Genomic DNA, 14,386 nt, shown 5'->3' on the forward strand with positions numbered 1-14,386 from the left:
CACCTGGGTGGCTCAGTGGTGGACTGTCTGCCTTGGTCTCAGGTTGTGATTCCGGAGTTGGGAGTCCCGGGATGGAGTCCCACATCTGGCTCGCCGCAGGGAGCCTGCTTCTCCCTCTGCCTATGTCTCTACCTTTCTCTGTGTGTCTCTCATGAATAAATAAAATCTCAAAAAAAAAAAAAAAAAAAGAATTTTCTATTTCATGGGGCACCTGGGTGACACAGTTGGTTGAGCATCTAACTTTTGGTTTTGGCTCAGCTTGTGATTTCAAAGTTGTAGGACAGAGCCCTGCATGGAGATCTGCACAGTCTGCTTGAGATTCTCTCTCTCTCTCCACCCCTCCTGCTCATGGTCTCTCTCTAAAATAAATCAATCTTTAAAAAAATATATATTTTTTTAAATTTTTCTATTCCAAATCTACAATCAACGTGAGACAAAAAGGACCAAATTTAGTCACTGTTGTATGCAAATTGGTGTGACTATAAAATTATCATTTATGGTACACTGAGAGGCTATGACAAGGTTGAAGAGAACCTACCTACCACTTTTTTGAAGTCTAAAAAGTTTTCTACTTCCTCCTCCCATCCTTAATCACTATTACCTCCTCCATCAATCAGTGTCAAACATGAAGACTAGCAGAAAGACCCTCTTATGTGCTTAGTGCTGTCAGCAAAAAAATAAAAATAAACTCAGAGCCTCCCTTGGACTTCTGAAACTAACACTGACGTAATAAACTGTCAAATGGTGACCACCCTTCAAATCAGGTCATATTTTCAGATTCCATTGGTTTCGGAACTTAAGTGTAATTCTTAGATGGTAACAATATACTAAGTTTAAACTTTATTTAAGCTCCAGTGCTGATTAAAAAATCAGTATGGTGAACAAATTCTGGGTCCAGGAGAGGAATGTTTATATGGAATCCACTAAGTTCTGTCCTCATCCTTGTTCCTGTTTTACTCAGGGTCTGTCAGATACAAAATAGAACAGGGAAAGGAAGTTAGCTGGGTAGCTGCTGCCTGTACAATACTTGCTACACAAGCGCGCTCTCTCTCTCTCTCTCTCTCTCATTCTCTCTCTCTCTCTCTCACCAGGCAGCAGCTAGTTCAAGTGGGAGATAAACCTGCCTTGGGAAATGGCTAAGGACAAAGAGTTGACAAAGAGCAAGAAACTATTTCTAGCTTCCTAGGAATAGGAAATTACATCCCACAATATAGGAAAAAAGCCATCACCTTTCTGAATGCAATGTTTTCAAATCTGCACAACAGGCCTCATGCAAGAAGGTTAAAGAGATGACCATAGAGCACACTCATCCAGCAGTTAGCCCATACCTGTGGCTTTACACTTCCCTCTCTGGACTATGTCTTCACTCTAAAAAACCAAGGAAAGAAAAATAAGTGGGCCATGCCTGTACTTCCCATAATTCCAGATATGTACATCCTTTCCTAAGAAAATCCCACTTCTGTTATCATGGCCTAGAATTAAAACAAACCCCCATCCAAACCTCCTCCTTCTCCCATTTTTAAAGTACACAATGCCTTAAAATATAAATTGCATTTAGTAGCTCAAAATTAACTTTAAAATATCATCAATTTAAAAGATGGCGAAATAAAAATACTAAAATACAGGCTTGTACCCAAATGTCGCAACAAATAGCAAAACAACGATTACAACTTATGAGACTGAATTCCAGTAGATTTAGGTCACCAAAAAAGTCATTTTTAGCATCTGCTTTTGGATGAGAAACTACTATAGAGCTAATAAAGGCCTATTATTCTTTTAGCAATCAAGGATTATGTTATAAATGTGGAGAGACCATGCTATTTCCCCAAAGCAACCTTCCTGAATAGGTAGGAGCCAGGCCTAAAACTCTTCAAAGGCAACCAAGTTCCTGCCTGTGTAAATGCATCTCAGTGGCCCTAGGGCAGTGGTGAACCACTGAAACCAAAAAAAAATCAGAAGATGGGGAAGTTAATTGGAGCTAAAAGCAAACAGAGGAACCACAAAACCAATTTGTTTTATTTTTAAACTTTATCGAACAATCTTGCGAGTAAAAAACTGATTCTATAAAGCTGCCCAAATTCCTACAAACTTTCTTCTACACCCTCTGCCTGTTGGACCTCTGTTTGGCCCTGGCTAAAGACAGAGAATTGCCAAAAGTCATCAAGGATGAAGCCTACTTTGGAAAGTAAGAATTCTGAAAGACAAAGCCAGAACCAGAACTATGAGACACTGCACCCTACCTACCCTTCCTGAAGAAAAAGATGTTTCTTACCTAACAAAAAATAGGTGCTTAAGCACTTGACTTTCCATGTGGATCTAATCGGTTTCCAATTTGGTTAATGAAGCACTGATGCTTCCAATCATTTTAAGGCAAAAACCTAGATTAACAAAAAACCTTCCAAAAGCATTTACTTGGAGTTTCCTACATCATCAAAAGTTATTAAAAAGAAAAGAACTTACATTTACTAAATTCACAATACCTCACTTAATCCTGTATCACTATCACCCATTTAAAGTGGGGATACTCTAAGTATTTAGTTGCTAAAATAATCTATATAAGGGATTCTAACCCCAGAATCCATGGTGTGTCTGTCTCTCTTGAGAAATGTGACCATCATCTAGGAGGTACAAACTTCTACTGAGGCAGTGTGTCCAGAGGGTTCTGGAATAGTGGTTACACATTGGAGGGCTGAGAGAAAGTTAAATTTCTACTTGCTGGGGGATGTGGGTGACTCGGTCAATTAAGCATCTGCTTCTGGCTCAGGTCACAACCCCAGGATCCTGGGATTGAGCCCCACATCTGGCTCCCTGCTCGTTAGGGAGCCTGCTTCTCCCTCTCCCTCTGCCTGTTACTCCCCCCTACTAGTGTATGCTGTCAAATAAGTAAAAAATCTTTTTATTTTATTTTTTAAAGATTTTATTTATTTATGAGACACACACACACACACAGAGAGAGAGAGAGAGAGGCGCAGAGACACAGGCAGAGGGAGAAGCAGGCTCCACGCAGGGAGCCCGAGGTGGGACTTGATCCCCAGTCTCCAGGGTCAGGCCCCAGGCTGAAGGCGGCGCTAAGCCGCTGAGCCACCGGGGCTGCCCAGTAAAAAATCTTTTTAAAAGAAGTTCTACTTGTTCGTTTTATTCTGGAAAACATAAAGGGCAAAGAAAAGACCTAAGAGTCTAGAAGTCATGTTTCCCAAAATGTCATATGAAACATGTATGGAACAGTTGAGAAACACTGCTGTTGTGTGAAACTGTGAGACCAGACTCAGACTGCATGCTAGCTGGGAAATCTCCAGGAGCAGAAAGCAGAAGAGAGACCTGGGATTATGAAGAAAGGCCAATGTATAAAAAGAGTGAAGGACACATATCTTGGTCCCAGAGAACACAGCAGCCCTACCCTAAGGGGGCTAAGAAACACCCTTATTGCCTAGCCAAGAGAAAGAGAAAAATGAATTCTTTAAAAAAAACCAAAAACCTCACTCTACTACTAAGTAACTTTTTTTTTTCTTTTAAGATTTAATGTATTTATTTGAGAGAGTGAGCAAGCAAGAGAGAGCACAAAGCAGGGTGAGGGACAGAGGGAGAAGCAGACTCCTCGCTGAACAGGAAGGCAGATGTGGGGCTTGAGCCCTGGACTCATGACCTGAGCTGAAGGCAGGCACTAAACTGGCTGAGCCACCCAGGTACCCCCACAAAAGACTTTTAAGGAAAATTCACACACACACACACACACACACACACACACACACACAGACACACACACGATCAGCACTATCTTCCTCTGCACAGACCCTTGTCACTTGAAGGAGGACAGTGGGAAGCTTTATACACAAGAAGGTATTTTCTTTAAAAGCTTTAGGTTTGTTTTTCACGTCTTTCATTTCTGTAGGGAACCAAACAAAATGCCATGTGCTCTCTAAGGAAGCTGAACCACATTTGTCCTGTACTTCACTGGGGCTCCACAGAAGTCTGTTTCTGTTAACATTATCTCCACCTTTCTCAGTCACCATAAGGGGAGGTATAAAGGCAGTTCCAAAGACAGCTGAAAAAGAGTTCAGGGGGGAAAGGTGCACCAAAAGTGGGGCTGGGGTTGGGGGGACCACCCAAGGCAACAGAGGAGGAAAGGATGAAGGGCAAGCTAGCTCTGAGGAAAACAGGCAATATTAGTCTACTTGTGAAACATTAACGTGTTCAAACAGGACCTCCTATAGAGTTTTAAAAATTGTACTTAGCAAGTCAATGGTACAAGAGACTCTGAAAGGCAGACCACCTATTCTCCAATTTCCTCAAGGAAGGATAAATAATCTGGAAAGAATTTATACTTGGTTTCGGAATTTATATGATCTTGACATGTTTCAAAGACACAATAGCTGAGGCACCTGGTCGGCTCAGTCAGTAGAGCAAGTGACTCTTAAGTTCAAGCCCCACAGCGGGTGTAGAGATTACTTAAAAAAAAAAAAAAAAAGAAAAAAGATGTAAGGGTGAATGAATAGCATTACCTCCCTGGACTGATACAAAAGCACTGAGATCTCCTACACGCTTTCCTTAATATAGGCAAAGTAATTAACCTTTTTTATTTCTCAGAGTTTTCTGTTGGCATAAAGAGCCTGTATGTTGAGTAAACGACAAAACACTATCCTTCCCCAGAAAGACGACCACTGACTCACTCACCAGCAACTCTTACATAGTATGCACTGAATCAAATTCTAGATACAGGGGCTGGTGGCAGACACAGTAATGTCCAATGACCTACATAAGGCCTGAACTCATGACCTTGGCCTCATTAGTCTGACTCACCAACTCTTACTAACTATTGTTAGTAAATGCCCTCAATACCTTGAAAAACTTCTTTCATATAAGGCAAGGAGTTAATGAAGAATTGGACACTATACAGATTACAGACTTCCAAATCTTTTTAAAGACAGAAGTGAAAAAAATAAAAAATAAAAAAATAAAGACAAAAGTGTTTCTCCCTTAAACAGAGAAGTGAAGCTATTCAGGTTGAAGATAGAGGTGGGGGATCCCTGGGTGGCGCAGCGGTTTGGCGCCTGCCTTTAGCCCAGGGCGCGATCCTGGAGACCCAGGATCGAATCCCACATCAGGCTCCCAGTGCATGGAGCCTGCTTCTCCTTCTGCCTATGTCTCTGCCTCTCTCTCTCTCTCTGTGACTATCATAATTAAATTAAAAAAAAAAAAAAAAAAGAAGAAGATAGAGGTGGACAAGCCAGGCCCCATCTTTTGCCTTTCCTGCACTCAGGGTAACCCCACATCTCCTGGGAGATATGAAAATAGGCCTGCATAATTAAAAAATAATAGACAATTCACCAATTTTATATCCAGCTTTGAGATGAAGTTTTTTTTAACAAATTTTTCTATCTTTTTTTTAAAAGATTTTACTGACTTATTTATTCATGAGAGACACACAGAGAGAGAGGCAAAGACATAGCAGAGAGAGCAGCAGCCTCCATGCAGGGAGGCAAATGTGGAACTCGATCCCAGGACTCCAGGATCATCCCCTGGGCAAAAGGCAGGCGCTAAACCGCTGAGCCACCCAGGTATCCCTCTATCTTTAGAATCTAACAGGTTTCCAGAAATCAAGGAATTTACGATGCCAACAATGATAATACATAAATGTGTGCATCCTTGAGTTGATAGAATATAGTATTTAAAATCTGTAAGCCCTGTGTGCCTGGCTGGCTCAGTTGGTAGAGCATACAACTCTTGATCTCGGGGTCGTGAGTTAACGTCCCATGAGTGGTGTAGAGCTTACTTTACATGAACAAATCTGTAACCCTTATCACCTGGAAGTAGGGAGAAATATCCAGACATTCACAAAGCATCAGTAATTTTAAGAGCTAACATTTTTTGAGCATTTACCCTATACCACGTGGTATTGTTTTGGGTACTTTATATTTAAACCTCATACCTAGCCTATCTCCATTTACAGATGAGAAAAGACACGAAGAAATGAAGTTAACTCTCAAGATCACACAAATCCAGGCAATGAAGAAGTTGGAATATATAGTCAGGCAGTTCGACCCTTGGGTGAAAGGCTGACTGATGCAGGTTAAAATTGTCCACATTAAGATCATGCACACAAACCACAGAAAATGTTTAAACATGGAGAGACTAAACCATAATGTTGAGTCTGACCACTTTTTTAAGGCAAATCTTTTAAGTAGGTAAATATCCAAAGTTTCAATCATCACAAAAGAAATATATGACTAAGAGTACTGAAAACCACCTGCTGTTAATCAGTATGTGTGACTGGGCAAGTTCATCAACATCTCAAAGTGTCAGTTTCTTCACTTGTACAATTAGAGAACTACGTACTTCCAAAGGAACCAAATGGGTGCCCAGAATACAACCAAGTTGCTGTACAAATTTCTAACTGGAAGAGGAAAGAAACAATGGAAATTAGGAAAATTGTGCTCTTTTAAAAAAATGTGTTACCTTTTAGACTGCTTTGCAATACTCTTGCTTCTTTCTTTTTCCTGTTATATGGCTGATTCAATAAAAAGTTTGGGCTTAGTGCATTGGTAAACCACGTCCTCTCACCCGCATATCCTAGAAAGCCAAGTAACCAGATAAAAAGATCAAATGGGAAGCTTTCTTGGGCTGCCGAGCTCATCATGATGCAAAATTTCACCAGGGCCTAGTGTTAAAATCCAGTAGAGCACTACTCCAATCCATCTACCTTCCTTAGGAACCTGTAGCAGGGGAACTGCCACTAGATTCTAATCCAGGATCCTGGGAATACATCACAACTAACTGCAGGTAAAATCTAACATTAAATGAAATAAAAAATGTGTGAGAGCACTCAGCAGCAAATAGGTGGACTTAAGACTGAATGACCATAGAGAAACTAACCTTTATTTCCCTCATCCGTAACCCTGAGGTGGCTAGGTGGATTAAAGAGACATACTGAAGCACACTGTAAAATTCCCTGTTAGTTCCTCATTCCCAGAGCATCTCCTTCCACTGTAATTTTGCTTGATGTTGAACAGTCCAGGTCCTACACCTACACCAGGCTTAGTTCTGACTTGTCTAGGTTAGTAGGGATAAAAGACAACACTTTCTCTGTGGAGTCCACAAAAATCTTTCCCCCCCCCTTGTGACACTTGTTTTATGGCTACCATTTCCATGATTCAGGCTTAAGTGTGTAGCTTCTAACTCTTTATTGACTATCAATGTGTGCTTTTCCTGACCCTGGTAGAGAAATTTATAAACAGATCTCAATCTCATCTCTTTCTCCAATGGCCAGTATGTGCTCTTTAGTGGTAACAATTTTTTTCCAGCTTAAAAAACTGTGGTCAAAAACACATACATAAAAGTTACTGTCTTGGGCAGCCCGGGTGGCTCAGTGGTTTAGCGCCGCCTTCAGCCCAGGGCTTGATCTTGGAGACCCGGGATCGAGTCCCACGTCGGGCTCCCTGCATGGTGCCTGCTTCTCCCTCTGCTTGTGTCTCTGCCTCTCTCTCTTTCTCTCTGTCTCTAATGAATAAATAAAATCTTTTTAAAAATAAATAAATAAAAGTTACTGTCTTAATTCATTTTTAGGTGTACAGTTCAGTATTAGTATATTGTGTAACACAGCAACAATTTAAAAAAACCTTCCTTTTCCATCAAGATTGTTAAACTGGAGGGCGTCTGGCTGGCTCAGCTGGTAAAGCATGTGACTCCTGATCTCACGGTTGGAAGTTAGTTAGAGCCCCATGTTGGGTGTAGAGATTACTTAAAAAAAAAAAAAAAAAAGATTCTTAATCCGGAACTCTCACATCTTTTAAAAGTCCATACTTGAGCTTTGAGGAAGGGGGAATAGATCTATGAATCCTATGATATTTTCTTCCTAAATTGCAGGAAGATATACATGAGGTTTTCTGAAGAGAGAATCCATAGCATTATCACTATCTCTAAGGGGCTCATAGCTACTGTTAGAATGTTCCTTTCTGACTCTCCTTGCTGCAAGGCAACAAAACAGTATGTTAGATAAAGACTCGATGTGATGTTATTTGCATGCCCTTGAGTGAGTCACTTTTTTCTGGGCCTCAATTCCCTGATCTATAAGACTATGTAAAACCGTGCTAGACTAATCCAGATTATCACTAAATCATCTAAAAATTTAATTCTATTTTCTCCAAACTGATTTTAAACAGTTATCCAAGTTCTAGTTCAGTCCCTACCACATGTGAGATACAGCCAGGAGAAACTAAGTGCAAACCTAATTTCTAAATTTTTGTTAACAAAATAGATTTCAAATGCTACAATTTGAGAACAAGTCCTTCCTTTTCTATTTATATATCCTCAAGGTACCTGGAATAAGATGACACATATCAGACCTTTAACTGTTGAAATGAGTTCCCTAGTTTATCTGCTCTAATTTATAAATTTTACACTAATGTTTTCTTAAACTGAGATATCTACAGATAAATATTTGTACTTTTTAGTAAAAAGACTTTTTTTCCCTTTAAATTGTGGTATTTGGGTAAAACCATTATGAGTAGTCCTTCTTTTTTACAGAAGTAATATTCTCCCTACTTCCTCAATTAAAAATTTTTATTAATTTTTACATAAAACATTCCCTACCAGGCTTTTCTCTATCCATACATACTCAAAATACAATTATTATCAAATTACAGATTGTACTGTATATACTGCATAACATACTTTTCTCTTAACAATTATAAACATTTTCTTGTGAATAACCCATATTTAAGAATGAAGAGTCACAACTGGCCTGAAGACTGACTTTGCCAAAAGCATCCTTTCACAACCAATAAATATAAAACCTTTTTCATAAAGTCAACATAATTATTAAATCCCCTGAAACTTTTTTTTTTAAGATTTTACTTATTTATTCATGAGAGACACAAAGAGAGAGAGAGACGCAGAGACACAGACAGAGGGAGAAGCAGGCTCCAATGCAGTGAGCCCAATGTAGGACTTGATCCCTGAACTCCAGGACCACACCCTGGGCCAAAGGCAGGCGCTAAATCGCTGAGCCATCCAGGTGTCCCTGAAACTGCTCTTAAAAAAACAAAACAGCAGTACACTAAAGTTGAATGGGGATGGGTGAGTTGGGCTTTGTTCTTCCTTTCCCTGATTTACCATCTCTGGGTGGCAGGGGGGCACAGCTAATTAAGTGTCCTAGTGTGGATTTCGGCTCAGGTCATGGTCTCAGGGTCATGGGATCAAGCCCCATGTCATCAGGCTTCACACTGGGTGCAGAATCCGCTTAGGACTGTCTCTCTCTCTGTTCCTCCTCTTCCTCTAAAATAAATAGAGGGGTGCCTGTGTGGCTCAGTCAGTTAAGTGTCTTGACCCTTGGTTTCGGCTCAGGTTGGGATCTCCAGTTCTTGGGATGGAGCCCCAGACCACCCCAAGTTGGGCTGTACTCTCAGGAGGGAGCGTCTCTCCCTCTGCCCCTCCCCCCATCATGTCTCACTCACTCCCCCTCTCTCTGAAACAAATCTTTCTAAAAATTAAATTAAATTTAAAAATCTTAAGAAAAAAATCCTGATCTGCCATCTCCTCTCCTGTTTAGTTATCTTTCCATATTACTATATACATACCTAAATAAGAGGCATCCCATTTTTGAGGTGGTCCGGTGAGACATATATGAATGCAAAATACATTTTTAAAAATCTCTCTTCCTGAGGCACCTGGGTGGCTCAGTAAGTTAGGTGTCTGACTCTTGGGTGTCGGCCCAGGTCTTGATCTGAGTTGCGAGTTCAAGCCCTGCATTGGGCTCTGCACTGGGCTTGGAGCCCACTTTAAAAAAAAAAAATTATGGGGCACCTGCATGGCTCAGTCAGTTAAGTGTCAACCTTCAGTGGGTGGGGTGGGGAGGTCATGATCCTGGGGCCCTGGGCTTGAGCCCCACATCAGGCTCCCTGCTCACCGGGGAGCCTACTTCTCCCTCTACCCCACCCCCACTTGTGCTCTTACTCTCTCAATAAACAAATAAAATCTTTAAAAAAAATTTTTTTAAAGTCCTTCATCCTGCATCATTCCAAAATGCCTATACTGTCAAATTAATTCTCAATCCCCATTAAGTATTCCCCTCCTCTTCCCCATACAGCTCTCTACTGGGGGGTGGAGTGGGGTGTCGGAATCTCATTCTGTCTTTAGCTCCTCCTGTTTCCTTGGCAGCACTGTCAGTACTGGGCAACAAATTGCTGGATGTAGCAGTAGCAATTTACATATGGTAGCCAAGCTAGCGTGCAGCTTTCTTTGGGCAGAACTGCTAACTCTTCTATGCATCTTTCTAGTTTGAACCCAATGTTCCAGGCATATCAATGTTAAATATTTGCCTAGTGACTTCCACCTTCAAAGAACAGGGAACCATGCACAAAGAAGTCAGAAGGAGCAAAAATTCCCCATTGTGTGGAGAAGTAGGGGCTCTACAGACACAGACAGGGCCTAGGTATAAGGACTGAGACCCTGGACAAAAGTACCTAATCCAAACACAAGGGTTCAGTCATTCTACTTTCCCATAACATTCATGTATCACTCGCTCCAATTTGGCATGTTCTAAGACCACCAGTTCCGCCTTAGTTTCCCTGCCCTGCCATAAGGCCAAATCTGTCTCATCTAGTGAGTCACTTACTGCTCCTCTCTCCAAATGCATTTTCATTTCAGCCCACTTGTGCAGCTCATCAGGGCTGCACCATATGTTAGTACCATGTAGGCAGAATGTGACTAATTTTTTTTCTAAAACACTGTCAGAGTTACTTTTAAAATTACCTTATAATCTTGATGTCTCTAACGACTCATTTTTATAATGCATAACCTTCTGGAAATGACTTTATAATTATTTTTCTGAGCACTTAAAGGAGATGATTCTTCAGGATTTTCACTCCCATTTTTCAGACAAGGGAACTAAAGTGAAGAGAACAGATTAAGAGACCCATGTTCCGCCACTAACTAGTGAGGGTTGTACTTTCTGAAATCACAGCACTCTATTTGGTAAAATAAGTCACTTTGTAAAATGCTTTTGGAGGGGGGTTCAAAATATTAATTTGCTTTTATTTTCTGACGTGATTATTAAACTTCAGATACTACAACTACTTGCAACTAATTCTGATGACTAAATGGCCTCATGATATCCACTGAGTCGTTTTAAGAGAGGACTGAATGAGCCAGAGACCACAAATGTTTTTCTAATTGGTAAAGACCATAAACAGGTGAAACTAACATTTTGAGAGTAAGAGAGATACTGGACTTGCCTACTTTGGGCAATCTGCCTCTTTTCCAACAATAATGGTTCCTGGATTTGAGAATTAAACTTACCTCAAGAAGGTTTCTTAAATTTTCCATTTCAGATCATATACATTCATTCAAGTAACCGGGGTGGTAGTTTGTCATTGCATTAAGATCTCTATGTCCACTAAAAACATTCTTCAGTGGACAATATCACTCGCAAAAGCTAAAAAAGGATCCCAAGTATCTTATCAATATTGAAAATTGCACATACCCTTTGAATTCAGCTATTCCAATTCTAGAAATACAGCCTTCAAATACACTTGTATCTGATGTACATAAAGTATGCAAACAGGCATTAATGAGAACACGGTTTATAATAGAGAAAACTGGAAACATGCATGCCCATCCGTTGGGTGCTGGTTAAATAAATTATAGTATAACCCTGTCATAGAATGCTGCAGCTATTTTGGGCACCTGGGTGTCTCAGTGGTTGAGCATCTGCATTCGGCTCAAGGAGTGATCCCAGCGTTCTGGAATCAAGTCCTGCATTGGGCTCCATGCAGGGAGCTTGCTTCTCCCTCTGCCTATGTCTCGGTCTCATGAATAAATAAAATCTTAAAAAAAAAAAAAGGAATGCTGCAGCTATTAAAGAGACTACGGCAATTTCAATACACTAGACTAAGGACTGATCAAGAAGATAAATTTATATAATACAAAAAGAATTACATAGGGCTTATATATAACAAAGTAGGTCTGGAAGGATAAAGAAGAAAACTGCCAACAAGGTTGCAGAGGTGGAATATTGGCTGAATTGTTTAAATATAAATGTTACCTAGTCTACAAAAAAAAAAAAAAAAAAGTCTACCTACAAAACTAGGTAACAAAATGTTACCTAGTCTTTCTTAAAAAAAAAAAAAAAAAAAACTTTAGGAAAACTCAAACTATGAGGGGACAAAGTAAAGAAAAAACCCAACCTCGCTCTATTCCAAAACGAGTACTTTGTTTTGCATTTTTTCCTGCTTTGCCTGAAACTTTTGTGTGGAAACAGCCATCGTGCAAGTGAAGCAGCAAACACACAACATGTGAGTTGGGTAAGGACATTACAACATCTGAAATTATCCCAGCAACTCAACTGATGTTCACACAGCTTGGACTGTAAACCTTATGGCTGGCCTATTTACAAAGTTTGGGGCTATTTTCAATCACTCAGCTGTATATCTTATATGTACATTTTCTTCAATCAACCTTTCCTGCCAGGCAGAGTGCAACATTAGCTGGCTTCCAGTAAGGAAGGCAAAGGACAGGGTGAGATAATATGTCAAAACAAGTTCTATAAATACAGCTTTTGGCCTAGTATCTCAAAAAGGAATCAAAACAGCTTCAAACTTAAAGAGAAAAATCCTACAGTCCTGCAATATCCTACTTGAAGGCTCCAGAGAACAGAAGAGGCCAAGGATCTAGATCTTGTTTCTCACACAGTATCTTGTCTCTCTCTCCCTAATCTCTGAGGGAGTTTAAGATCAAATTGCAGGTATTATTCCAAGTCAGCCTCTCCCCTTCTCTTACCCCCACAACACCCAACACACCAGTATCATTTCACTGAGCTTACTCCACCTCTTAGGCAAACATCCCCAATACACACAACATACAACAGCCCCTCCATAGCACCTAGCATCTAACTCCTAACATCTCCCAAACCCTTGACCAAGAAGCCAAGACCCCTGCCTGTCCCATCTGCCCCAACCTCACCCCAAACACATGGGCACTCAAGCAGGAAGCTTCCATATGGTCTTGTCACAGGAAGTTTATCTTGTTTTGTTGAATAGCAGGAAACTTTATTTAATCTTTCTGCTCTAAATATTGTAATCCTACAAAACAACTTTTCTGTGAAGATGCTTCTTGAGATAGTCAGGTTATATGCCAGAAATTACAAAACTTACATTTTGCTTCAGCCAATCAGGGAGTATGTTTGGCAAAGCTTGATTCACCCCAAAGGGTATACAGCCCTGGGGCAAATTCTAAATACCTCCTTAATACTGTCACTTTTTTAAAAAGTGACTTCAATTACCATCCTTTCGTCACTCTTGACCTGTGCTCCTAAAAGTGTTCCTCACATTTAAATACCCATTTACATGATCTCCTTCACCTCCTCAAACCTCTACCAAAAAAGAATCCCATTCTTCCACAAAATTAACCTTGTCAGTACTTTGATTTCATTTTTACAAACTCTGTATAAAATGGGAGCTCTATCAATCAAAAAAGCGTATGAAAACATCCACTATACACCCAGAACTAGAGAGGTCACAAAAAAGGCCCAACCCCTGTCCTTAATGAGTTTTTAGTCTGGTTCAGAAGACATGACTTACAAACAAAAAGCATAGGACAGCATATATCCAAGGGAAAGCATATATTCCAAGGGAAAATCCACTGCTATCCATGTTAGAGAGACTAAAACATCTCAGGAGAGCTGATTCCCATTTCTCTAACTCAAATTTTTGTGCTATTCAAATCACATGGTCTAGGAAAGACGTGGTCTAGGAAAGGTCTGCTCAAATTACTCTGCCTATCAATAATTCTCCCAACATCATTCCTTTTGAACAGATCTCCCCATTACCCTGTTACACTCACACAGATCATTTAATGGATGAGGCAAAACTTGCCAAATCCACCCCCCCACCCTTCTCGCATTCCCCCTGTCAAGAAGACATCTCCTGATGGGGATGCCTGGGTGGCTCAGTGGTTAAGCGTCTGTCTTCAGCACAGGGCGTGATCCTGGAGTCCCAGGATTGAGTCCCACATCAGACTTCCTGCATGGAGCCCGGTTCTCTGTGTATGTGTGTCTCATAAATAAATAAAATCTTAAAAAGAAAAAAAAAAACTAAAGTTAATTCCACTTCCAATATCTTCAATAAACAGGCAGGCACTAGCAGAGATAAACTAGTAATTCTAGGGATATTCCATGAACTTGCTATTTATTTGCCTTGCAGGTTCCTATCATCAATAAATGAATTAGTTGGGATCCCTGGGTGGCGCAGCGGTTTGGCGCCTGCCTTTGGCCTGGGGCGTGATCCTGGAGACCCGGGATCGAATCCCACGTCAGGCTCCCGGTGCATGGAGCCTGCTTCTCCCTCTGCCTGTGTCTCTGCCTCTCTCTCTCTCTCTCTCTCTCTCTCTCTCTCTG

General features: G+C 40.6%; 1 protein-coding gene across 50 annotated transcripts in view; it reads right to left on the bottom strand.

The window, feature by feature from the left end:
* The window catches only part of CELF1 (CUGBP Elav-like family member 1), a 79,615-nt gene that overhangs the window by 36,060 nt on the left and 29,169 nt on the right, over positions 1 to 14,386 (bottom strand). For 30 of the 50 annotated variants that reach the window (XM_072760373.1, XM_072760396.1, XM_072760410.1 and 27 more), the window contains one exon: positions 1,329 to 1,368. The exons of 16 other annotated variants lie outside the window; for them this stretch is intronic. The gene's annotated coding sequence lies outside the window, so the exon portion shown is untranslated. Of the gene's footprint in view, positions 1 to 1,328; positions 1,369 to 6,453; positions 6,568 to 14,386 lie in introns of those variants that run through there. 4 more of the 50 variants (XM_072760413.1, XM_072760377.1, XM_072760408.1 and 1 more) reach the window with 1 other exon arrangement.

The sequence above is a fragment of the Vulpes vulpes genome, chromosome 5 (assembly GCF_048418805.1).
Source record: "Vulpes vulpes isolate BD-2025 chromosome 5, VulVul3, whole genome shotgun sequence".
Classification (NCBI taxonomy): domain Eukaryota; kingdom Metazoa; phylum Chordata; class Mammalia; order Carnivora; family Canidae; genus Vulpes; species Vulpes vulpes.